This window comes from Puma concolor, chromosome E4 (genome assembly GCF_028749965.1).
Source record: "Puma concolor isolate L17-30 chromosome E4, mPumCon1.1.hap2, whole genome shotgun sequence".
Classification (NCBI taxonomy): domain Eukaryota; kingdom Metazoa; phylum Chordata; class Mammalia; order Carnivora; family Felidae; genus Puma; species Puma concolor.
Genome location: NC_141683.1, coordinates 54923953 through 54948992, shown reverse-complemented (window position 1 = coordinate 54948992; position 25040 = coordinate 54923953). Strand labels below are relative to the sequence as shown.

Below are 25040 nucleotides of genomic sequence, written 5' to 3'. Positions count from 1 at the left end.
CTTAGGAGTCTGGCAACAAACAGTATAGCTTGTTGCAGTGTTCTCTGTATACTAGGAAGGGGGGAAAAAAGGGCATGAGCTTTCAAATGTAAGTGTAAGTATAGGGTATGTGTCAGTATAGTTATAGACATAGGTGTAGGCATAGGTGTTGGGGTCGATGTAACTACAGGTGTGGCTACAGGTAGCTACAGGAGTAAGTGTAAGTACAAATTATCAGCACAAGTACAGTCTGGTCATGCTTGGAGTCTTGGCCATGGTGGCAGAACTTCTGTGTGGGCAGCTCTCATTCATACCTAATTGACAAATGACGTGGGAGACCTTTCAGGTCTTCTATGTCTCTTTTTGCCCCTAACTGCTCACTTCAAAGGAAAGGCATGGAAATAGGAAATACTAACTAGCCAAGTTAATAGGTCTAGGAAAAAACTGGAGGGGGGGGGGTTGAGAAAATATATGAAAAAGAAAGGGAATCTATTGACTCTGGGTATCCAATAACCCATGATGAGGCTAGTTGAGTTTTAGCTGTGTTTGTGTTTTCACAGCTTAGGCCACAGACCTTTGAGATGCTCTTGTTCAGGGAGAGGAAATAGATCTTATTTCAGTGTCACTTCTGGCTCCCTGGCAGTGGCTATGTGAAGACGTCATCCCTGTTATAGGTGTAGGAGGAAAGGTTGACAGTATGCTGCTCCCCAGGTATTTCCCCCCCGTGATGTAGTCCGAAAACCTCATTTCATAAATTAAAAAGCAAAAACCAAGAGAATTTAAGTGACTTGTCCAAGGCCTCATAGCTACTTAGAAGCAGCTCTGGGACTCAGGTGTGGTAACTCCAAAGCAGTTCCTTCCATCACACCATTATGCATAGTACCTGGCACACATAAGTAAGAATAATTCACACTGTAGATAGGTGGGGTGAAAACATGAGTAGGCCGAATAAGGACTTGCCAAAAGATGTGCATGTCCTGATCCCAAGAATTTGGTTGTTTCAACAAACATTATTCAATAGGCACTGTGTTAGTTGTTTGGGATAAAAAGATTTATTAAAACACAGAACCGTGGGGAACCTGGGTGACTCAATCAGTTGAGCGTCTGACTTCAGATCATGATCTCACAGTTTATGAGTTTGAGCCCCACATCAGGCTCTGTGCTGACAGCTCAGAGCCTGGAGCCTGCTAAGGATTCTGTGTCTCCCTCTCTCTCTCTCTGCCCCTCCTCTGCTCACGTTCCATCTCTCTCTCTCTCTCAAAAATAAATAAACACTAAAATTTAAAAATTAATAAATAAATAAAACAGAACCTATTCTCAAGAAGTTCATAGTTTAAGGAAACATATAAACATAAGCAAATTCCATTCACAGTCTCAGAGTGATTTTTATTTTTTTTTTAACCTTGATTCATTTTCGAGAGACAGAGAGAGTGTGAGTGGGGAAGAGGCGAGAGAGAGGCAGACACAGAATCCCAAGCAAGCTCCAGGCTCTGAGCTGTCAGCCCAGAGCCCAATGCGGGCTCGAACCCACAAACCACGAGATCATGACGTGAGCCTTAGTCGGATGCTTAACCAACCGAGCCACCCAGGCACCCCCTCGGAGTCATTTTTAAAAAGGAAAATTCAAGGACTTGCTTTTTCCATCTTACATAGCTCAAATCACTGCCTCTGCTGCCTTCCTTAACCATCTGATCACCTTGCCCTCTCTCCTCACTATTATCCTTATAATGTAGTAAGTTAACCTTATAACTCATTCTCTCTGTACATGAGTATCCAGAGCACATTGGATGGGAAGCTCGTTGATCTGAAAACATGGGTCAGACCATTTAACCAGAGTCAATGATTCCTTTATCATACTGTCCACTCCACTCCGGCTATGATGACCACACAGACCAGCAGCCATAGATACTAACTACATAACCACTAACCTTGGCTTCTCCCCAATCCTATTAGCCTGGCTGATAACACAGATTCAGGTCTGTAAAGACCCATACCCATATATAACCATGAAATAAACACCTTTTCTCTAAAGTCTTTCCCAATTTCCCATTTCAAAGCCTGCGCCTTAACAAATGAGGGCTGTCAAGATCAAAGCTGCACCTCAGAAGTTGTTTGACTGACTCTGGCAGAAAGGCTTAGCAAGTACTTAAACATTTCCTCCCACCACACTGCAATAGCTAAACAGGATGATAAAATAAATATTTCTCCCAATAGGTAGGTTGCCTTTTCATTTAGTTAATGATTTCCTTTGCTTTTTTTTTTTTAATTTACATCCAAGTTAGTTAGCATATAATACAATAATGATTTCAGGAGTAGAATCCAGTGATTCATCCCCTACATATAACACCCAGTGTTCATCCCAACAAGTGCCCTCCTCAATACCCCTTGTCCACTTAGCCCATCTCCCCACCCAAAACCCCTCCAGCAACCCTCAGTTTGTTCTCTATATTTAAGAGTCTCTTATGTTTTGTCCCCCTCCCTGTTTTTATATTGTTTTTGCTTCCCTTCCCTTACGTTCATCTGTTTTGTATCTTAAATGCCACATATGAGTGAAGTCATATGATATTTGTCTTTTCTGACTGAAAAATTTCTCTGAGCATAATACAGTCCAGTTCTATCCACGTAGTTGCAAATGGCAAGATTTCATTCTTTTTGATCGCCAAGTAATATTCCATTGTGTATATATACCACATCTTCTATCCGTTCATCTGTTGATGGACATTTGGGCTCTTTCCATACTTTGGCTATTGTTGATAGTGCTGCTGTAAACATTGGGATGCATGTGGCCCTTCAAAACAGCACACCTGTATCCCTTGGATAAATACCTAGTAGTGCTAGGATCTTTACCCTATGATTGCTAGATTGTAGGGTAGCTCTATTTTTAATTTTTTGAGGAAACTCCATACTGTTTTCCACAGTGGCTGCACCAGTTTACATTCCCACCAGCAATCCAAAAGGGTTTCTCTTTCTCCTCCTTTGCAGTGCCTTTTAGTTTGATGCAGCCCTTCTTGTTTATTTTTGTTTCTGTTATCTTTGCTTTTGGTGTCAAATTCAAAAAAATCAAGTGCCAAGACCAACATTTGTTATCTCTTATCATGCCACTCTAACAGATGTGAAATGATATCTCATTGTAGTTTTTTTCCTTATTAAAATTTTGTTTTTATGGGTCTCAAATTCTGTGACAGATTTTTGGTCAAGTTGTTTCCATTAAAAAGTACTGCTTTTAAAAACTAGTAACTTAAAACTGCCATATACACAAAAACCCAAATGGTCCACAAAACATTCTCCTTTCCTTCTGAAGGTTTTACAATGCATTGTTATCAGTAACCAGTCTTTTACTATTAAACTTAAAAGGCCAGTTGACACAAACGGTTCTGAGACCGTTCTTCCACCACTGATTAAGACTGGGGTGGCAAGTATTGGGGGTAATATTCATTTAGACTTCTGAGCTTTCTGGGCAGACCTTGTGACCTTGCCAGGTCCAGCTGCCTTATTGGCCCACTGCTTTGATGACACCCACAGCAACCGTCTGTCTCATGTCACAAACAGCAAAAAGTCTCTCAACACAGAAAAGCTTGCCAGCGACCATATCAACAATGGCAACAGCACCGGATTTCAAGAACTTCGGGCCATCTTGCAGCTTTTTTCAAGAACGACAATAAATCTTCAGCTCAGCACACTTGCAAATAATGTGAGCTGTGTGACAATCTAGCACAGTGCATATCTGGCACCGATTTGGCCTGGATGGTCCAGGATAATCACCTGAGCCATAAAGCCATCTGCTTCCATTAGTAGGTCGTTTTTGCTGTCATCAGCCACATTGCCACGATGAACATCTTTGACAGATACATACCTGACATTGAAGCCTATGTTGTCCCCAGGAAGAACCTCACTCAAAGCTCCATGGTGTATTTCAACAGACTTTACTTCAGTTGTAAAATTGACTGGAGCAAAGGTGACCGCCATGCTGGGTGTAAGCACCAGTCTTGGGTGTCTTGGTGGCTCAGTCGGTTGAGCGTCTGACTTTGGCTCAGGTCATGATCTCACAGTCTGTGGGTTTGAGCCTCACATCAGGCTTGTGCTGACAGCTCAGAGCCTGGAGCCTGCTTCTGATTCTGTGTCTCCCTCTCTCTCTGCCCCTCCCCTACTCACATTCTATCTCTCTCTGTCTCTCTCTGTCTCTGTGTCTCTCTCAAAAATAAAAATAAACATTAAAAAAAAAAAAAAAGAACACCAGTCTCTACCTGGCCCACAGGGACAGTACCAATATCACCAATTTTGTAGACATCCTGGAGGGGCAGACACAAGGGTCAGCTGGATGAGCGGGTAGCCAAATGCAGAACCAGAACTTTAAGCAGTGTGGTTCCACTGTCATTGCCATCTTTACATGTGACTTTCCATCTCTTGAATCAAGGCATGTTAGCACTTGGCTCCGGCAGGTTGTCACCATTCCAACCAGAAACTGGCATAAATGCTACTGTGCTGGGCCTGTACCCAGTTTTCTTAATGTAGGTGCTGAATTCCTTAACGATTTCCTCATATCTCTTCTGGCTGTAGGTAGGGTGGCTCAGTGGAATCCATTTTGTTAACACCAACAATTAGCTGTTTCTCACTGTGGTTTTGGTTTGCATTTCCCTGCTGCTTAGTGATGTTGAGCATCTTTTCATGAATCTTTTGGTAATTTGTAGGCCTTCTTTGTAGAAATGCCTGGTCAAGTTATTCTGCCCAGTTTTAAATGGAATTGTTCTTTTTTTCCTATTGAGTTGTGGGAGTCCTTCATAGTTTGGGGATAGCAACTCCTTATCAGATATATGATATGCAGACATTTTCTACTATTCCATAGGTTGTCTTTTCATTTCGCTGCTTGTTTCTTTTGTTCTGCAGAAGCTTTTTAGTTCAATGTGGCCCCACTCATTTATTTTGTGTTTGTTGTTTGTGCTTTTGGTGTCAAATAAAAAAAGAACTGTTGCCAAGATCAATATCAAAGAGATTTTTCTTCATGTTTTATTCTAGGAGCTTATGGTTTCAAGTTATGCTTAAGTCCTTAGTCCATTTTGAGTTAATTTTTGTAGGTGGTTTAGGATAAGGGTCCCATTTCATTCTTCTGTGTATGGTTATCCAGTTCTCCCAGCACCATTTATTAAAGAGACTGTTCTTTCCCCATTGCATATTCTTGGCTCCTTTGTTGTAAATTGATGGACCATATATGTCGGGTTTATTTCTGGGGCCTCTATTTTGTTCCATTAATTAGAACCTATGTGTCTGTTTTTATGCCAATATCATACTGTTTGGATCACTTTGTATGCCAATACCATAGTGTTTGGATCATCATCAGTTTGAAGCTTTGTTCTTCTTTCTCAGAATTGTTTTGGTTAGTTGGTTTCTTGTGATTTCATGCACATTTAGAATGGCTATCATTGAAAACATAAGAGATAACAAGTATTTGTGAGGATGTGTAGTATTTGTGCACTGTTGGAGGGAATGTAAATTCGTGCAACCACTATGGAAAATAGTATGGAGATTACTGAAAAAAATTTAAAAATAGAACTACCATATGATCCAGAAATCCCACTTCTGGGAATTTATCAAAAAAAAAAAAAAATGAAAACACTAACTCAAAAAGGAATCTGCACTCCCATGTTCTTTGCTGCAATATTCACAATAACCACAGGGAAACAACCTAAGTATTCATCAGTGGATGACTGGATAAAGAAAATGTGGTATAGTGGAATACTATTCAGCCATTAAAAAAGAAGGAAATCCTGCTATTTGTGGCAACATGGATAGAAATTGAGGGTATTATGCTAATTGAGGGTATTAGTTAGAAAAGACAAATGCTGAATGATCTCATTTATATGTAGAATCTAAAAACATCAAACTCCTAGAAACAGAGAGTAGAATGGTGATTACTAGGGGGTGGGGTGGGGAAAGTGGGGAGACATGGTCAAAGGGAACAACCTTTCAGTCATAAGATGGTAAGTTCTGAGGAATCTAAGGTACAGCATGGGGACTATAGCTAACAATACTGTATTATAAACTTGAAAGTTGTTAAGGGAATAAATCTCAAATGTTCTCACCACAAAAAATAAATTGTAATTAGATGATGTGACAGAAGTATTAGCTAACACTAGGGTGGTAATCGTTTTGCAAAATATTAGTGTATCAAATCAAAACATTGTATACCTTAATCTTACATAATGTTCTATGTCAATTGTATCTCAATAAAGTTAAAAAATAAAGCCAATCATAATGATTGTCAGCTTGCTGTGCCTATGTGACTTTAAGACAGTATTGCCAAAGAATATGGCCAAATAGTTATACAGGGATTAAAATTGAACCATGATTTTGGGTTGTTTAAATAACATGAATTGTTTAAAATGCAAATATATGTGAAAAGCTGTTGTAATTCTCAAATTTTTAGTCATAAAAAAACACTTTTTATGGCAAGTAAAGAGCAGAGGTTCTTAATGACTAACAGGAAATAGACAAAAATAGCAATACATGCTTATACTGAAGTAGAAAGAAATTACATATGAGAAGAATCTTCCTGAAGGTATATTTATTACTGACCAAATATTAAAAGTTTGTCATTCACTATTTAAAGATATCTTTCTTTTATAACAATTTGCAATTTACAGAAAAGTTACAAGAACATACACAGAATTCCTTCACCAAAACTGTCTTGCCCCGTTATTAACATATCTATGGTCCATTTGTCAAACTTAAGAACATTGGTATAATAATAATAATATTAACTAAACTAAAGGCTTTATTCACAGCAGCATTATTGACCATAGCTAAAATGTGGAAGCAACCAAAGTGTTTATCGATGGAGGAAGTGATAAGCAAAATGTGATAGATGCCTACAATGTAAAATTATTCAGCTTTTAAAAATGAGGTAATTTTGTGCTCACTTCAGCAGCACATATATTAAAATAAAAAGGAAGAAATTCTGATATAAGCTACAACATGGATGAATCTTGAAGACACCTTGCTATGTGAAAAAGACTAATACTATGTAATTCCATTTATATGTGATACTTAGAGTAGTCAAAATTGTACAGACAGAAAGAATGGTAGTTGCCAGGGTCTGGAGGAAGGGTGGAAAGAACAGTTATCTTTTCATGGGTATAGAGTTTCAGTTTTACAAGATGAAAAGAATTACGGAAATGGATAGTGGTGATAGTTGCACATTATGAAAGTATTTAATACTACTGAACGATACACTCAAAAGGGGTTAAGATGGTAAATTTTATGTTATGTGTATTTTACCACAATTTTAAACACTAAAGGAAAAAAAAAGACAACCATTTAGACTCTAGTTTTTGAAAGTGATGTGCTTTGGAGTTGGATATAGCAAAATCCTAATGGTTGCATGATCTCGGACACATGATTGAACTTCTCTAAGTCCCAGTCTCTCCTTAATACAGTGAAGAAAATACTAGCACCTTTCTCATATGGTTCAGGAAAAGATTAAATTATATAAGGCAGGTAAAATTCTTGACACACTGTCCAGTACATAATAAGCACCCAATAAATACTAGATATAATAGCTATATATTCGCTTTTCCTTTCTAAAAGCATTATCAAAACTGTGACACGGTTGTTTCACAGGAACCTCCAGTTACCTTTCTTTTTGCATTCCAGAAAGATCAGAAGAGAGAGCCTTGAAAGGTGTACATTTATACATGCATATGCATGTATGGATATTTGTATGTATGCAAGTTTGGATGTATTGTGACTTGCTAATCCATGCACATGGTATCGAATTCAAACAGATTTTATACAGAAGCAATTCTGAAAGTGCAATCCAAGGTTCTTGAGATCCTTTGCATAGGTCTGTGAGATGAAAACTATTTTCATAATGGTACTAAGATATTGTTTCCCTTTCTCACTCTGATTCTCTCTCAAGGGTACAGTGGTGCTCCCCAGAATCTCCATGATGTGTAAGATCGCAAACACTGAATACAGCAGCTAATGTAAGAATCCAGCTGTCTCTTAAGCCAGACACTAGAAAGATTTACAGGAAAAAAAAAAAAAGCCAATGCCATTCTTCTCACTAAATTCTGTTTTAGAAAATATAGTTATTGGGGCGCCTGGGTGGCACAGTTGGTTAAGCGTCCGACTTCAGCCAGGTCACGATCTCGCGGTCCGTGAGTTCGAGCCCCGCGTCGGGCTCTGGGCTGACGGCTCGGAGCCTGGAGCCTGTTTCCGATTCTGTGTCTCCCTCTCTCTCTGCCCCTCTCCCGTTCATGCTCTGTCTCTCTCTGTCCCAAAAATAAATAAAAACGTTAAAAAAAATTTAAAAAAAGAAAATATAGTTATTTTTTATTTATTATTTTATTTTATTTATTTATTTTATTTATTATTTATTTTATTTATTATTCAAGGCTCTCTTTTTATTTTTTATTTAACAAGATATTATTTATGTTAACAAATCATGGGTTTATTCTTACTTTTAAGTGAATTATTTTAAAAAAAATTTTTTTAACGTTTATTTTATTTTTGAGACAGAGAGAGACAGAGCATGAACAGGGGAGGAGCAGAGAGAGAGGGAAACACAGAATCTGAAACAGGCTCCAGGCTCTGAGCTGTCAGCACAGAGCCCGACGCGGGGCTCGAACTCACAGACCGTGAGATCATGACCTGAGCTGAAGTCGGACGCTCAACCGACCAAGCCACCCAGATGCCCCTTAAGTGAATTATTAAATAGATCTTTTTAAGATTTCTGTTTTAACTTCTAGTACAGTAAATATTGATGAACATATTACTCATATAAACAAAAACACTTGGGGAACTTCAATAATTTTTAAGACCAAAAGGGGTCCTGGGGTGCCTGGGTGGCTCAATCAGTTAAGCGTCCAACTCAGGTCATTATCTCATGGTTCATGAATTCGAGCTCTGCGTCAGGTTCTGTCTGACAGCTCAGAAACTGGAGCCTGCTTTGGATTCTGTGTCTCCCTCTCTCTCTGCCCCTCCTCCACTTCTCTCTCTCTCTCTCTCAAAACTAAATAAACGTTTAAAAAAAGTTTAAGTAAATACATAAACATTAAAAAAAATTTAAAAGACCAAAAGGGGTCCTAAGACTAGAAAGGTTGAGAACTGTGAGAAATAAGTCTCTCTCCCATACCTATCCCCCTAGGTACACAATTCCCCTCACCAGAGGCAGCCTTCGTTACCAGTTTCCTGTGTATTGCATGCATATACGTAAAATAAATATTATGTAAGACATATTATTTTTATTTTTACAAATGGTAGTATGTTATGCACATTGAGAATTTTGAAATAAGAAAAAGTGATCATTATTTCATCACACTTTCCAACTCTTCCCTCTAGAAGAGCCCTTGGAGCACGCTGTGTTTACTATCCCAGCTGTTACTGAGGCATTCAATGACACCCACTTTTCTTTGGTTGTTCACCTACCAATGACAGGGTAAGAGAAATCTGTATCATGTTTATGACCATAAGAAAATTTCCATTTTTAATTTTTTGAGATCACCTTCTCTTTAAGCTAATAAGATAGTTGTAAAGACTTCAGAGTGCTAACTCATTTTCTTCTCTTTGCGAGTCTTGTAACAGCTCCTAAGCCAACATAACTATAATTATAATGTAACCCAAAGAGATATATGAATCTAGCCAAAGAAGGAATCCCTCTTTATCTTTGGTGAATTCATGATTATTTCTGTATTTCTTACTTACTGATTCTCACTTAAACTGCTTTTAATCTGCAACTAACCCTTCCACGGAGTTTCTAATGTCGATTGCTATAATTGTTCCAGGAGTTCTATCTGGTTCTTTTTTCTAATACTTACTACAGTAAAACCTTGGTTTGTGAGCATAATTCATTCCAGAAACATGCTTACAGTCCAAAGCACTTACATATCAAAGCGAATTTCAAGAACCTTTGATTCAGTTGTGATCATGTGACATTCCACACCGAGTACTACCCTTATTATAAGACATCACTCGCTCGTCTTGCAGAACTCACAGAACAAGTTACTCACAACTCAAGGTTTTACTGTATCTTCTGTTCATAAGGTTTTGTTTCTCTATTATGATTGTTATTCCCTCATTTGTTTAGTTATTTATTCACTTGAACATACTTAAAGACATGAATAATTCCAAAATCTGAAGACCCTGGGGATTAATCCTGTCATTTGTTTTGCAAAGGCCTGGACTGAGAGCATGCTCTTCCAGATGTGGCACGTGCTTCTGGCAGGTGTCCAAGGATGGACCATTATGGTAAGTTTTTGATTGAATGTTATTAGAGCATGTGGACAAAATTAATTTGGATGCCTAAACCATGTGAGAATAGTCCTGCAGTTACCATTCATCAGGAAACGCTTTTTTTGGTCAGCGACTAGCCGAAAGTAGTTGTTTTCTAGTCCACCTTGTTCATCATTGTTGCTGCCACTGCAAGTCTCATCAATTTCTTACCCAATGGACCTAAAACCTGTCTTCCGTCCTTGTGATGCCATTAAAATCCAAGTATATTGGTTATTGAGACCTACAAACCCTTCCAATTTTTCATTTGACTCTCAAGTTTTGGCCCTGGAGTTTCCCCTTCTTTCTTATAAATTCAGCTATGCACCGAAAAGGATGCCCATTGTAATTTGTCTAGCATTTTTAAGTGTTTTGCGTTGGAAGAGATAACAGATAACTTAGTCTGCCATATCGCTGGAAACAGAAGTCCTCGTTACTCTTTATTGTTCAAGTTTAGGTCACCTAAAGACAAAACCAAATTTATCCTCCAAATTGTTTCTCTTCTCAAACCTAAATCGCTGCATTTCTCTAACTTCATATGAGAGTGGAAAGGCAAAATCCTTTATCAACGCTCTTATTGCCAACATAATTTTGACATTCTTCTGTTAAGAGAAACTGTAAATCACAGAACTGGTTGTGTTCTCCTGTTGCTTCAACTGCTAAAGAGTACATAAACACAGCAGACATGTTAAAAATCTACATTTAATATTTCTATTATCAGCCTTCCAGGCAGTTTTGCCATCAGAGGATTCTTGCTCTGGCCCTCCCAATGCAGTATCTGGTCTCATGGGCTCTTTTTTCGCACTCCCTGTTGATGTATCCCCATCCTCAGCTTCAGATTTCCCTCTCTCTCTCTCTCTCTCTCTCTCTCTCTCCCTCCAGTACACACCAGATTGGCTCTCTCTCTCTCTGGTTCCTTTCTCAAATGAACACACATCTCATCAAAATGTTTGACACATCTAAGGCTTTCCCACTAGCATATTCCATCTTCCTTGGAAAGAAAAGAAAAAAGAAAAAAATGTACTCCTAGATCATCTCAGCCTTATTTACCCAGAACTGATGTTTAAACAAGGGTTTAAACAAACCTCTAAAAAAGAAAGGGCATGATTAGCAATTACCATGAAATATTTATAGCAATTAGTGGCCTGACACTTGGAGATCTCTAACTCTGGTTTGTAGAGCATGGAGCCTCCAAGCACAAAAATTGAGAGGTTTTGAGTGTCTTTTATTACAAAAATAAAATAAAAGCAGGACTTTACAAGCAAATATTTTACAGAAGCCAGACTGTTCAAACATCAGGACCTTGAAATTTCATAACTTTACCCAAATGAGCCTGCAGCCATTTACCTAAAAAATACCCACCAAATCTTTAGGAAATGTTGGCTACAAACTCTTGAGTTGAATACTAATTCCTAGGGCCTGTAACACCACTCTAAAATAGGCCAGTCTGAGCAAGGGCATATGGGAATCAGGTGATAAACGTAATCCAGTGTCACCTCACAGCAGTCCCCAGGAAGTTCACATATCCTTAACTATTTCTCCCATTTTTAAAAAATTTGTTGAACACATTTATTTTATTTTATTTTTTTATTTCAGCTTCAGCGTGGGGCCCGACACAGGGCTCAATACCATGACCTTGAGATCATTACCTGAGGCGAAATAAGAGTCGGGCGCTCAGTGGACTGAACTACCCAGGCACCCCAAGAATTTGCATTTCTGACGAGCATCCTGTGATGCTAATGCCGCCTGTCCATAAACCACACTTTGAGAACCCACCCTGGATTAAGACAAGGGACAACAAAGTGTTTGTCCTGCATTGTCTGCCCCATTTTTTGTCCTGGAAATGCCATCTCTTATCTAGCAGCCTGACGCTACTGCTCATCAAAGCCCAAAGCTCATGAATCATCTTTATGCTCCAGGATCTTCACATGATATTTAGCAACATAAAAAAGTTTGAAAATGTAAATGTCCGGTATCTCTTCTGGGAGCTCCCTGATTTGTAGGACAATTTATGTCCCCATGCTTTATACAAACGCAGGAAACAAGGGACGGTCGGTCCCACGTTGGCATTATCTGACAGACTTACAGGTAGTGGTTACGATTTGAAACGGTACCCAACAAATTCAAGCACTGACTGTTCTTGCAACGGTTTTGGTTTTTTGTTTGTTTAGTGCCTGATTCTGAAGGGGAAAACAAAAATGAGTAAGACGTGGTCCCTGCGCAAAGACACCTGAAAGTTTACTGGAAGAAATAAGCCGTGTAAAAATAGATTTATTGCAGGACGAGGAGCGCAAAGCAGGAACAGAACACTAGACCTGGAAGCAAAACACCCCATGCCTATCGAAGCTTTGCTGCTGACTAATTGTGTGACGGTAGGGCAAGTCCCTGCGCCTGTGTGTGCCGACAGACTCCGGGATCCGTATCTGGTAAATACACAGACCACAGGTATGATACCTCCCGAGCTCATGATTCTCCAGGATGGCTCTGCCCCTGAGAGCTAAGCCCCAGGGATGAAAGCTAATCCTGGGATAGATAAAGCTAAAATATCAAGACCCCGCGTACTTAGGAGAGCCTTTCTCTGCTATAGTGAGCGCCTACCAAGAGGCACTCAGTACATCCGCCCACTGCAGAGAGGAAAGGAGCGTCTACAGCTAGCTCGTTCTAAAAAAGAACCCCCTTTTTTTTTTTTTGAGAATTTACCATTTGCCAGGCACTATTTTTAGTTAAATACATGAACTCAATCTACACAACAACCGTATGAGGAGCTGCTGTTATCCCTTCTGCCTCCAATGCTTTTCCCCAGACACCCCACGTGGCTCACTTCCTCACCCTTTTCAATTCTTTGCTCAGGTACCACCTTTTTTTTTTTTTTTTTTTTTTTCCAACGTTTATTTATTTTTGGGACAGAGAGAGACAGAGCATGAACGGGGGAGGGGCAGAGAGAGAGGGAGACACAGAATCGGAAACAGGCTCCAGGCTCTGAGCCATCAGCCCAGAGCCTGACGCGGGGCTCGAACTCCCGGACCGCGAGATCGTGACCGGGCTGAAGTCGGACGCCCAACCGACTGCGCCACCCAGGCGCCCCAGGTACCACCTTTTTAATGAGGTCTACCCTGATTGCTGTCTTCCAAAGTGTAACATCCTCCCCCCACCAAAAAAAGAAAATCCTTATTCCCTTTACCCTCCTCTACATCTTTTCTTCTCATCACATTTATCACATCCTAATAATACTATATATAATGTACTTATGCTTACTGTTTCCTGTCTTCCCGTATTTGAATGTAAGTTTTCTGAGGGCAGGGTGTTGGTTTGCAACTTTGGGAGTTCTCCAGCTGAAATTCAAACCTGGTCCCCCTACACAGAGGGCAAGGAGAGACCAAAGAAAGAAGCAGGCCAGTCCAGATTGGTAGGTCATCATACCTACCTGCCAGAATCTTAAAAGTTTATATAGAGCACTTAACAGGGTTCAGTCCCATATACAATCCAAATGGTCTCAACAACACATTTCTTTTTTAAGGTTGTGCCCTTGAAACAGCTCTGGCTACGGGAATGATGCTCAGAATGTACATTCCGATGATGCGGGGGGGGGGGGGGGGGGACTAAGAAGCCTCCTGTCACCTGGGTCTAGCTCTCGGATCAGCTGGTACTCACGCCCTCTTGATGACTTCCCCCAACACAGAGATCTCTGTTTTGTTCATTGATGTGTCTCTAGTACCTCAAACCCAGGAAGGCAAACTTTTGTGTACAGTTTCAGATAGCAGATATTTCTGGCTTTGGTCTCTGATCCAAAAGTCTCTGTTCCAACTAAACTCTGCCCTTCATCATTCAAAAGCAGCCACAAATAATACATAAGCAAATGGATATAGCTGAGTTGAATAAAACTTTACTTACGGACGTCGAAGCTTGAATTTACTGCAATTTTCACATATCACAGAATATTCTTTTTATTTTTTTCAACCACTTAAAAATGTAAAAAAAAAAAAAAATCTTAGTTTACAGGCCATAAAAAAACAGGGAGAAGGCTGGACGCAACCCCAGGCCACAGTTTGCCAACAGCTGACCTAGAAATAGTAAAGGTTCAAATGGAATATTTTATGCCAAAGTATTTGAGGGTACTTGAAAGTGTTATTTTAAGTATATTGAGCATTCCTTATACAATCATGTTTATGTTATTATTGTGCTTCCCAAGTGCTTTTCATAGTCAGCACAGAGGAAAATTTAACTTTATCACGTCTCTGAATTACGACTCATTTGAGTTAGTTAGATTGGAAATCAGAAATTTCTCAATAAAGATGGTAGATGGTCAACCGTTCTGGCCCCAAATATCTCATCCATCTCCCATTGTACGTCATCAATAAAACAAGCTCTCAACATAAGCTTTAGATTTGATTTTATGATTGTTTAAAAAGCAACGGACAGCACTAGAGCTACAGCAGTTATGACAATGTGTATGTTTTTGACAGTGACTCATGCTGAGAAAAGATGAAGTTGGCTCGTGTCAAAGGTATAGAAAAGGCTGCATGAGCGGGGATGTGTAGAACTGGAACTGGAGGATTAGCTCAGCGTGTTTCCGACGTGTGGGGCCCGTGGACGACAGTGCTGTGCCGGAGAGGTTAGTTCAGGACTTTGTTCTTATAGACACAGCCTGCTCTCCTAAGACCAAGCTGGACATTCCACAATCCCATACTGACACACAAAGGAAGCACTTCCTATTGTAGGGAGCCAATAAGTATTTGAATTAATGGATGAATATATAGATAGCTTTGAACTACTGGGGGCAAAGAAAACACTCATTCTAGTAAACAGGCCATCAACAAATATGATGATTTTTTTTTCTGCTCTATTCTTTTCTGCCATGGGAAAAACAAGAAACATAAGCCCTAACACTTGGCCATTTATTCATTCATTTATTTCACATTTATCGAGTATATGCTATGTTCCAGAAACTCTACAAGGAACTGGACTTACAAAACTAATCAAGGCCGCAGGACTGCACTGCAGCTTTCAAGGGGAATAGACACTTTCCTTCCTCCATAAAAATTAATTAAACATTTGGGTCATGATGGGCAGTGAGATGGCATCTGCCCGCAGGGTTGTTCAGGCACATACTCCATTAATAAGGTTTCCTGACAGGGGGTGCCTGGGTGGCTCATTCAGTTGAGCATCTGACTCTTGATTTTGGCTCAGCTCAAGATCCCAGGGTCATGGGATGGAGCCCTGTGTCTGGCTCCACACTAAGCGTAGTGCCTGCTTGGGGTTCTCCCTCTCTACCCCTTTCCCCTGCTCACACGTGCTCTCCCCCCACCTCTCTCTGTCTCAAAAATAAAATAAAATTAAATAATAAAATTTAATTTAATTTAATTTAATTTAAAGAATAAGGTTCCCCGACAGAAGAGACAATACTAAACCAAACATGTCAGAAGTTTTGAGACCAGCAGGACGATGATCTCACTCTCATTCAATTTCACAGCATCCTGAGGGAAGTAAATCACCAGACTGGCTGATGCACCAGGGTCCACCACCCACTGCAGAAATAATAAAAACGTTACCTCAGAAATCCAGCAAGAAACTTGTGTCTCAAGAAGAAATCAAATTTATACAAACATGGAGGTCCAGAATAAGCACTGTTTGGCATCAGACACACAAATAATAGTCTTCAATATAAAGGACTTCCAAAATGGCACATGAGAAGTTATACATTAAACAACTTGAATAAGTATTTTGTAAAAAAAAAAAAATGAAATATAAAAAATTTAGATGAACACTTATATTGCTTAATGTGTGTATCCCAGTCAGCTTCTCCTAATTAGTCAAGTTTACCTAATTATTCATATACTTATCAAAGTATACATTTTTAAATGTTAGCTTATTTACAATTATCAAGTTTTTTATTTTTTTAATGTTGATTTTTTAAATAATTTTTTTAATGTTTATTTATCTTTAAGAGAAAGAGACACAGAGTGCAAGTGGAGAAGGGGCAGAGAGAGAGAGGGAGACACAGAATCTGAAGCAGGCTCCAGGCTCGGAGCTGTCAGCACAGAGCCTGATGGGGGGCTCAAACCCACAATTCAATGCTTAGCTCACTGAGCCACCAGGTGCCCCAGGGGTGGTAAATCGTATTGATTTCATTTACTGTTTTCATTGTCATCATGTGTGCAAATTATGATAACCACTAACTTTTTCAAACTTAATGTCTGAAAACCTCATAAAATCAACCTAAATATTTACCTTATTAGCACAATTTACAAAACTTTAATAAGGTCTTACAGTGCCAAGGGTATGTATTATTGTGAAAGTAAAGTTTCACAAAGCTAAATAAATTGCCTTCCATACCTTAAAAAAAAGTAAACATTTTATTTTGTCTTGATGTAAAAATAAATATAATTCAGGCCGGATTCATTATGATGTTCATTGTTTTTTTCTGAATTTAAAATAAATTAAAATTACAACATTGTTGTGGGCCCGTACAAGTGTCATAGGCCTTGGGCACTGTGTCTATGTGCCTAATGGAGATGTTGGCCCTGTGACAGTCTCTGCCTTCCTGCCTTTCATCCTCCATAATTCAATAACGTGTTTCTTTCATGTTTATTTATTTTGAAAGAGAGAGAGAGAGAGTGTGTGTGTGTGTGTGTGTACTCATGCATGATCAGGGGAGGGACAGAGAGAGAAGGAGACAGAGAATTCCAAGGATGCTGCATGCTGTCAGTGCAGAACCAGACGTGGGGCTCAATCTCACAAACCGTGAGATCATGACCTGAGCCGAAATCAAAAGTCAAAGGCTTAACTGACTGAGCCACCCAGGCGCCCCAATCCTGCATAATTCAAAAGTTACTCAAAGGGGCTGAGCATGATAGGTGGGGATGACAGGTAGAATTCCAGGGTGTGGGAGTCTTGAAGGGTAATTATGAAGAGTTTCCAAATTGGGGAAGAGAGGGCTGTGGCAATGGGGTAAAGAGGATGACTGTGTGGAAAGACAGTGACAGCAGCTGAGGGATGTTAGGTTCTGAGCAGGGCGAAGAGAGGATCTAGCTGTGGGTTGGGCACATGGTAAGGGTGGTAAGGTGAGATCATAGAGCAAGAGATGAGGAGAGTGACCTCACAGCTTAGTGCAGGCTGTCAGAAGCCTGAGTGGAATGTGTGTGTATGTGTGCCTTAGCGCTAGTCATTGAGAAAACCTGGGAGCAGTGACTTTCCAGTAACAATAAACATACCTAGCTCCACATTTTGATTTCTAAACATCATTCTCCTTTAAAAGGAAGTAGGACTGGGGCACCTGAGTGTCTCAGTCAGTTGGGTGTCTGGTTCTTGGTTTTGTCTCAGGTCATGTTCTCACAGTTTGTGGGTTCAAGCCCCACATCAGGCTCCGTGCTGACAGTGCAGAGCCTGCTTGGAATTCTCTCTCTCTCTCTCTCTCTCTCTCTCTCTCTCCCTCTCTCTACCCCTCCCCCTGCAAAATAAATAAATAAACTTGTTTTTTTTAAGTAAAAATAAAAGGAAGTAGGACTCTCAGAAGAAATGGCACGAAAATTACAAATGAGCATAGAATATCTTATTCCAGAAAGCAAGGAAGAACTAAAAAAATGATAGGGACACTGCCAAATTGGGGACAATTTGATAATAGATTTGATAAATAATGATAACAAGAGATTAGAATCCAGAGAATAAAATAAGTATCCATGAGTCCATACTGATATGCATGAGTTAATTAACTAATTGATAAGGAGAAGGGAAATTTTTTTTCCTTACAGCAGAATGCCAACTAATAAATATAGAATGAATGATTAGATTAAAAATCACTGTCTGGCAACCATCATTATAATATTGATTCAGATAAAAATAATCACTGGATTGCACAAAGGGCAAGAATAGATATTTTTTTTAAAGAAGACATCCAGATGGCCACCAGACATATGAAAAGATGCTCAACATCACTCATCATCAGGGAATGCAAATCAAAACTATAATGAGATATCACCTCACACCCGTCAGAATGGCTAAATCAAAAACACAAGAAATAACGAACGTTGACAAGAATGTGGAGGAAAAGGAACCCTCGCGCACTGTTGGTGGGAATGCAAGTTGGTGCAGCCACTGTGGAAAAGAGTATGAAGGTTCCTCAAAAAATTAAAAATAGAATTACCATACAATCCAGTATTTCCACTAGTGGGTATTCACCCAAAATAAATGAAAACATTCAATTGAAAAGATATATGCACCCCTATGTTTATTGCAGCATTATTTACAACAGCCAAGATATGGAAGCAGCCCAAATGCCCATCCATAGATGAATGGATAAAGAAGATGTGGCATATATACAATGGAATATGACTCAGCCATAAAAAAAAGAATGAAAGATTGCCATTTGCCACAACATGGGTGAATCTAGAGTGTGTAACACTAACTGAAATAAGTCAGTCAAAGACAAATACCATGTGATTTCACTCATATGTGGAGTTTAAGAAACAAAACAAAGATAAAAAGACACACACACACATGCAACCCACCAGACTCTTAACTATAGAGAACAAATTGGTGGTTGCTAGAGGGGAGGTCGATGGGGGATGGGTGAAGCAGATGAAGGGGAGTAAGAGTATGCTTATCATGATGGGCACTGACTAATGTATAGAATTGTTGAATCACTAAGTTGTACACCTGAAACTAATATAACACTGTATGTTCATTATACTTGAATAAAAAAAGAATAATCAATGGATGCTAAAACTCATGAGTGAACATTTGATATAGAATTGGATATTTAAATAGTCTCAAAACACGTCCCACAAAATACTAATTAAAAGGGGAAAGAGAATACTTCTACAGTAAAGGAGACTGGCAGGTACTCTTAATCAAGTGGTCAAAGTGAATGTTACCATTAATAAGACAAATTAAAATTGTGCACCACCTATTGGAGGCAATGAGAAGACCAACCCTTCTGTGATATTCCTGCCAAAAGTAAAAAATAAAAAAGCGTTCTCTAAATATAATTATGAAGAAATATCAGATAAACTCAAATCGAGGTACCTTTCGCAAAATAACTGCGTAATTTTATAAAGTGTGAAGTTTCTAGAAGAAGTCCAGGGAAGAGTGAAGAACTCTCCTGTTTTGAAGAAGACTAGTAAACGTGGTACATGATTCTGGACTTGTTGACAAAACTTGAACGCTGTCTTCAGACTAGATGGTAATGATGTATCCATGTTATTTTGCTGATTTTGATGGTTGTATTTTCATTATGTAGAAGGACATCCTTTGTGAGAGAACCACACACTAAGACGTTTGGTGGGGGGCGGGGGGCGGGGATGACAAGGCATCGATGCCAGCAAATTGCCCTCAGATGTTTCGAGAGAAAAATTATTACACTGTTCTTGCAAGTTCTAAGTTTGAAATCATTTCAATAGAAGAAGATAAAATTAAATTGAAAATCTTCCAACTTTTACAGGACTTTTAGCCAAGGACTACAGAATTTGTTACTGAAGTGTTGTGTGTTCCCTGAAGAACATGTGCTTTCAAAGATTTATAATATTTTTTAAATGGAGTGGGTTTTTTTTGTTTTTTGGTTTTTTTGCTGACCTAAAAGTATGGCTCCCACATGCAAAACGAATCTGCGGTTCGAGAAGCGAGGACTTTGGTTCCCGCCGGTGGGAGGAGAAAGAGGAAGTAGTGACTGTAAGAGAGCCAGGAGGAACTTCTGCTGTTTTAGCATTCTGTTTCCTGACCTAGGTGCTGGGTGCATCCTTATGTATTCCCTCGAGCTTCATGCTTAAGCTTTGTGCTCTTTTCTGTCTGTGTGTTGTATCAATAAAATTTCAATTTAAGTGAAAAAAAAAGACATAGTCCCTCATCTTTTTTTTTTTTAATTTTTTTTTTCTTCAACGTTTTTTATTTATTTTTGGGACAGAGAGAGACAGAGCATGAACGGGGGAGGGGCAGAGAGAGAGGGAGACACAGAATTGGAAACAGGCTCCAGGCTCCGAGCCATCAGCCCAGAGCCTGACGCGGGGCTCGAACTCCCGGACCGCGAGATCGTGACCTGGCTGAAGTCGGACGCTTAACCGACTGCGCCACCCAGGCGCCCCAGACATAGGCCCTCATCTTAAAAAAATCCACAAACCACCAGAAACACCAGATGACAACAATTTTGTCAGAGTTACATCTGTCACACTCACAAATCAACAGTGAAGCACAAAAAAAAGTAACCTACAATGAAGCTCTCAGTTTGTGGTTCAACAGAAATTCAAGGGAAGGTCACTGCAGAAGGCCACGGTCAAAAAACCACGCTCACTCATCAGCTCTCCACGTCATCTTCTCTTGCAGGTATGCTAGATAGCTGTCAGAATCCGATTTTACTACCACCGTGTTCCTGCCTTCCTCTAATAACGTGAGGAGAGACTCTAACATTCAAAGACATTCAGAGATGTTTCCTGTACAGGGACTTGGTCAATCTGAAGACTCCAAGGATGTTTGCACAGTTAGGAGTGTGTCTAAGCGAGGCCCCATGGTACTGCTGTCTAAATCATACGTGTGGCAGGATTCCCAAGGATGTGAGTAAAAATAAGAAGGAATGTGTCTACTGGGAATGCATCTACTGTGTGATGTGTTGCATGTGCAAAGTGTCCTCCTCACCAAGGGTGTCGTTTTCCCTTAGAAATCCCAACTCCCTGAACCAGGCAAGTACTGCCCTATACAGGCACTTGGACCCCTTTCCTCCACACAGTGGTCCTGCCTCCTTTTACTGCTTCTCAGACTTCAACCTGGTGACCTTGTTAAAATGTGGGTTCAAATGTGGGGCGGCGACTCTGCGTTTCTAATATGCTTATGCTGGTGCTGGTGCTGCTGTTCGGTGGCCTCTCCTGGTCAGCCAGGTGTTAAAGACCAGCCCTCATGTTCGCTTCCCCTTTGTGAGAAAGAGTTAATCTGTTAAAACCAAATGGACGATGAATTCATTGAGTTTCTTTACAATGCCGCAAACACTCAAAACATAGAACATGAAGCCTGAGAGAAGGGTGTGAATAGATAGTGTCCCCTCTTGCTGCTGTGCTGTGTTTCTGTCAAGGTCACCCTTCTTGGCTATAGAACCCACAGTCCTGTGTTTACGCCTCAGCCCTGGTACTTACAAGTTATGTGATTTGGGGAAGATCATGTAACTTCTCTGTCCTCTTTTCTCACCTATAAAATCAAAATGCTAATACGTTCTTTGTTCTGTTTGTGTTAAGTAAAATTTAGTGTGGGTGGTTTCATATAACTAAGCAACGTTAATATGTCATTTGGGCATAAAAATAAACCATGACAGTGGAGAAAGGAGGTGAAAGAGATGAATCTGGACTAATAATAAATAATAACGATAGTAGCACATAGTATTATGACTCACTGAGCGGCAAGCCCTGTGCTTCAGCTTGACATGCTTCACATTAACTTAGTCTGCATGACAACATCATGAGGTGCATAGTATAGTTAGCCCCCATTTTGCAGACAAGAACACTGAGGGTTCACGAGGCTATTTGTGTGCAAGAAAATGCAATTGCTAAGGCGTACAGCAGAGGCAGAATTTAAACCCCCATCTGTCAGAGTCCAAGCTCTAAGTAGCAAAATGATTTTCAGAATCATCGGTTGATCATAATCACCTGGACAGCCTTAAAAACAATCCCAGGTTTCAGGCCCAAGCCATGACCCACAAGGGTAATTCTTACACAGCCTGGCACCAGTCCACTCATCTGATTTTAGGAGCCACTTGGAAAGGTGCTGCTTTTCTCTAATTGTGGGAGGAGACATTCAAAATATGTCTGTTGTCGGAAGAGACCCCAGTGACACTTTGACAGTCATGAGCATGTCTAAGTGAGCTCCTGTGGTGCCGGTTATTACAGTCATGGGCTGAAAGTCAGGAGCTGGGGAGAGGAGGCCAGAAAGGCCTCATGTCCTATCTCACCATGACACTGATCTCCAGTTTGTCATTGAATACCAAGGCATCCAAATGTCCATCACTTCCCTCTTGCTGCCAATAAGAAGACCCTGTTGCTCCTTGGAGTTGAGTCTCAGATGAGCACTTGCTTGAAGCATCCATATTTCAATCCCAGATGCCCAAACTGACCACAGTGGTATGGATCCCAGTGTCCTGGGATAAAACCCAAGGAGTAGCAGTCTCATTAGGGAGCCACTTACCCAGTCTGGAATAGTCCTTGAGGTGTTTTTCTCTTCACAAAGATCTCTAACGCTTCTTTCTTTGACAGGAAGGACCTGGGGGAAGTCCCTCTAATTTCTGCCTGTTGACACTGATCTACTTTGGCCCTCTGACTTGTGTGGGCTTCCTGAAGTCTCTGCCACTGCAGACTAGAGGGGATCTCACTTCCTATTTGCCCAGGGTCAAAGGAAGAGAGGAAAACCTCCACCTACCTTGGTCTACCATCTACCTTGATGTCCCTGAAACAAAAGGGACATCATTCACCACCACCCCTCATACCTTTCTTTGACAGACTAGTCGGGAGTGGGGGAGGGGGGTTCAATCCAGGAGACTTGGGTTTTAGCTGTGGTTCTGGTTTACCAGTGGCTCTGCTCCAGCTATGATGACATTATTTACCATATTCTAACCTTCTTTTCCAAATCTGGAATATAAGAAAGTGTTTTCAAATAATTTCTGAAATCCTGTAGTTCATAAATTCCATGAGAGCGTCAGGATGCAGAATAAGCACTCGGTAAATACTTTATGAAGGACTAGATGAATCTTCACAGAGATCTGGTACCCTCTTGGACTGCCTTGTGATTTCAGCCAAAGCCATAGTGGACAGCTCCTAGGAGGCTCAGACTGGCCATGTTCTGACAAGGCCTCCCCTTTAAACCCCCCAAGACCACCTGCAAGTCTTGCTGCTTTTTGCCCCCATTTCTAACTCAGCCTCACCTTCTCACAACTTCAAATTCAACACAAAGGAGCCATTTACCTACCTCTATCTCCCTCAAAGTTGCTAACTAGTTCATGATCTCAGAGTGAGCAAAGATTTCTTAAACAGAGCAAGTTAAAAAGCAGTAACCATAGAAAATACTAATACATTGAACTTATGCCCCTAAAAAGACATCATTAAGGGACTAAGCGTGCAAATCATGGAGTAGGTGAACATGTTTGCAATTTATGTTATCAAGCAAATATCTGTATCTGGATTCAGAAAACACATGTATCGAGAATACATAAAGAATTGCTACAAGTCAAGAAAAAAGAAAAAAGACGAACAATCCAGTGTTCTTCAGAAGTGGGCAAAAGCTTGGACAGCCATTTGACACAACAGGATATCCAAATGGCCAATATGCATATGAAAGTCTTCAGCACCATTAGTCATTGTGGAAATACAAATTAAAACTACAGTGCGATACTGCGATCCCCAGTCAAAACAGCCACAATTTAGAAGTCCAACAATAAGGATAGGCAAACAGGAAGAACAACGAACTGTAGGTCCCATATATTGCTGGCAAATGTGTAAAGTGGTACAATCATTTGGGAAACTATTTGGTAATACCTTATGTATTTTTTTCTGTGATCTAGAAACTCCACTCTTGATATATACCCGAAGAAATGAGTGCTTGTATCCGCCAAGATACATACAATAAAGTACATAGCAACATTATTTAATAGCCCCAAACCTGAAACAGCCCAAACGTCCATCAATGGTAAAATGGATAAATTGTGGTAAAATCCATATAATGCGATACCATATAGGTGTGAAAATGAATAAACCAACACTATATAAAACAACTTGGGATGAATCTCACAGACATAATGTTGAGCAAAAAAGCCAGACACCAAAGATTATGTATACCATATGATTCCATTTAAATGGAATCCAAAAAAAGGTAAGATTTCTATCAATGGTAACAAAAGTCAGAATAGGGATTATCTTTGGATGGAGTATTGACAGAGTAACTGAAAGGGAGCCTTCTGAGCTGCTGGAGATGTCCTATAGCTCCATCTTGGTGGTTATTCCACAAGTGTAGAAATACATAAAATTCATTGAGAGCTGTATAAAATTTGTGCACTTTATAACATGCGAGTTATAGTGCAATTTTTAAAAGTGCCTGGATGTCTTAGGTCATATGTCCATCCTTGGATAGATCACTGTGGCTAATGATTGGCTTGGACCTGGATCAAGGGTCTAGATCCTTCCTAGAGCTGGTGATGGAGCCCACCCAGACCATAAATGGACAGAGGAGGGGGCCCCCAAAAGGGAATACGGAAGTGTTTCTGGAAGAAGAGGACACAGACATCCTAGGAGACACAGACAACTGATTTCTAACAGTCAAGAAGGAGGTGGCCCTCACCAGGAGCAAGTGGATCAGGAACCCAGTCCTCAGGAAGACAGAGAGGGTACAGAGAGACACGGAAAAATCCAGCCTCTGGCTTTCCAGTTTCTGGTTCTCGGTCCTATGAGTGAAGCTACACTCCCTATTTGGGGCTCTGTAAGATTCCCTATCTGTGAGGAAACTTCTCATTCTTGTTGGCCATCCAGCATCTTGAACCTCCTTTTATTGTTTGGGAAACTCCCACCTTGCAAATCTCAATGAGAGGCAGACCCACCTCCCATTATCAATGGTGAAAATGCCAAATAATCACTTTTCCAAACTTCCTTGCAGCTAGAATGTAGCAGATGATAATGTAGTTTCTGCCAAGAAGATAGCACTGCTCCTGAACTACAGGGACCACAGGAACATTCACTCTGCAAGATGGTCCACCAGTGCCGGTGCAGTCCAGTGCTGGAGACATCAGAGCAGCAGCAGCAGCAGGCGCCCAGTAGTGTGGCTTAATGGTCCTCACTCATCCTTCT

The 25040-nt window shown here is 40.3% G+C and overlaps 1 protein-coding gene and 2 pseudogenes across 2 annotated transcripts in view; all 3 read right to left on the bottom strand.

Annotated features, from left to right (window-relative positions):
- Positions 1-25040, bottom strand: part of TNFSF4 (TNF superfamily member 4) — a 189229-nt gene that overhangs the window by 128776 nt on the left and 35413 nt on the right. The window lies entirely within an intron of this gene.
- LOC112863089 (large ribosomal subunit protein eL8 pseudogene) overlaps positions 1-25040 on the bottom strand; it is a 93358-nt pseudogene that overhangs the window by 32908 nt on the left and 35410 nt on the right. The gene's annotated exons all lie outside the window — the stretch shown is intronic.
- LOC147572689 (elongation factor 1-alpha 1 pseudogene) lies at positions 2431-4159 on the bottom strand (annotated as a pseudogene).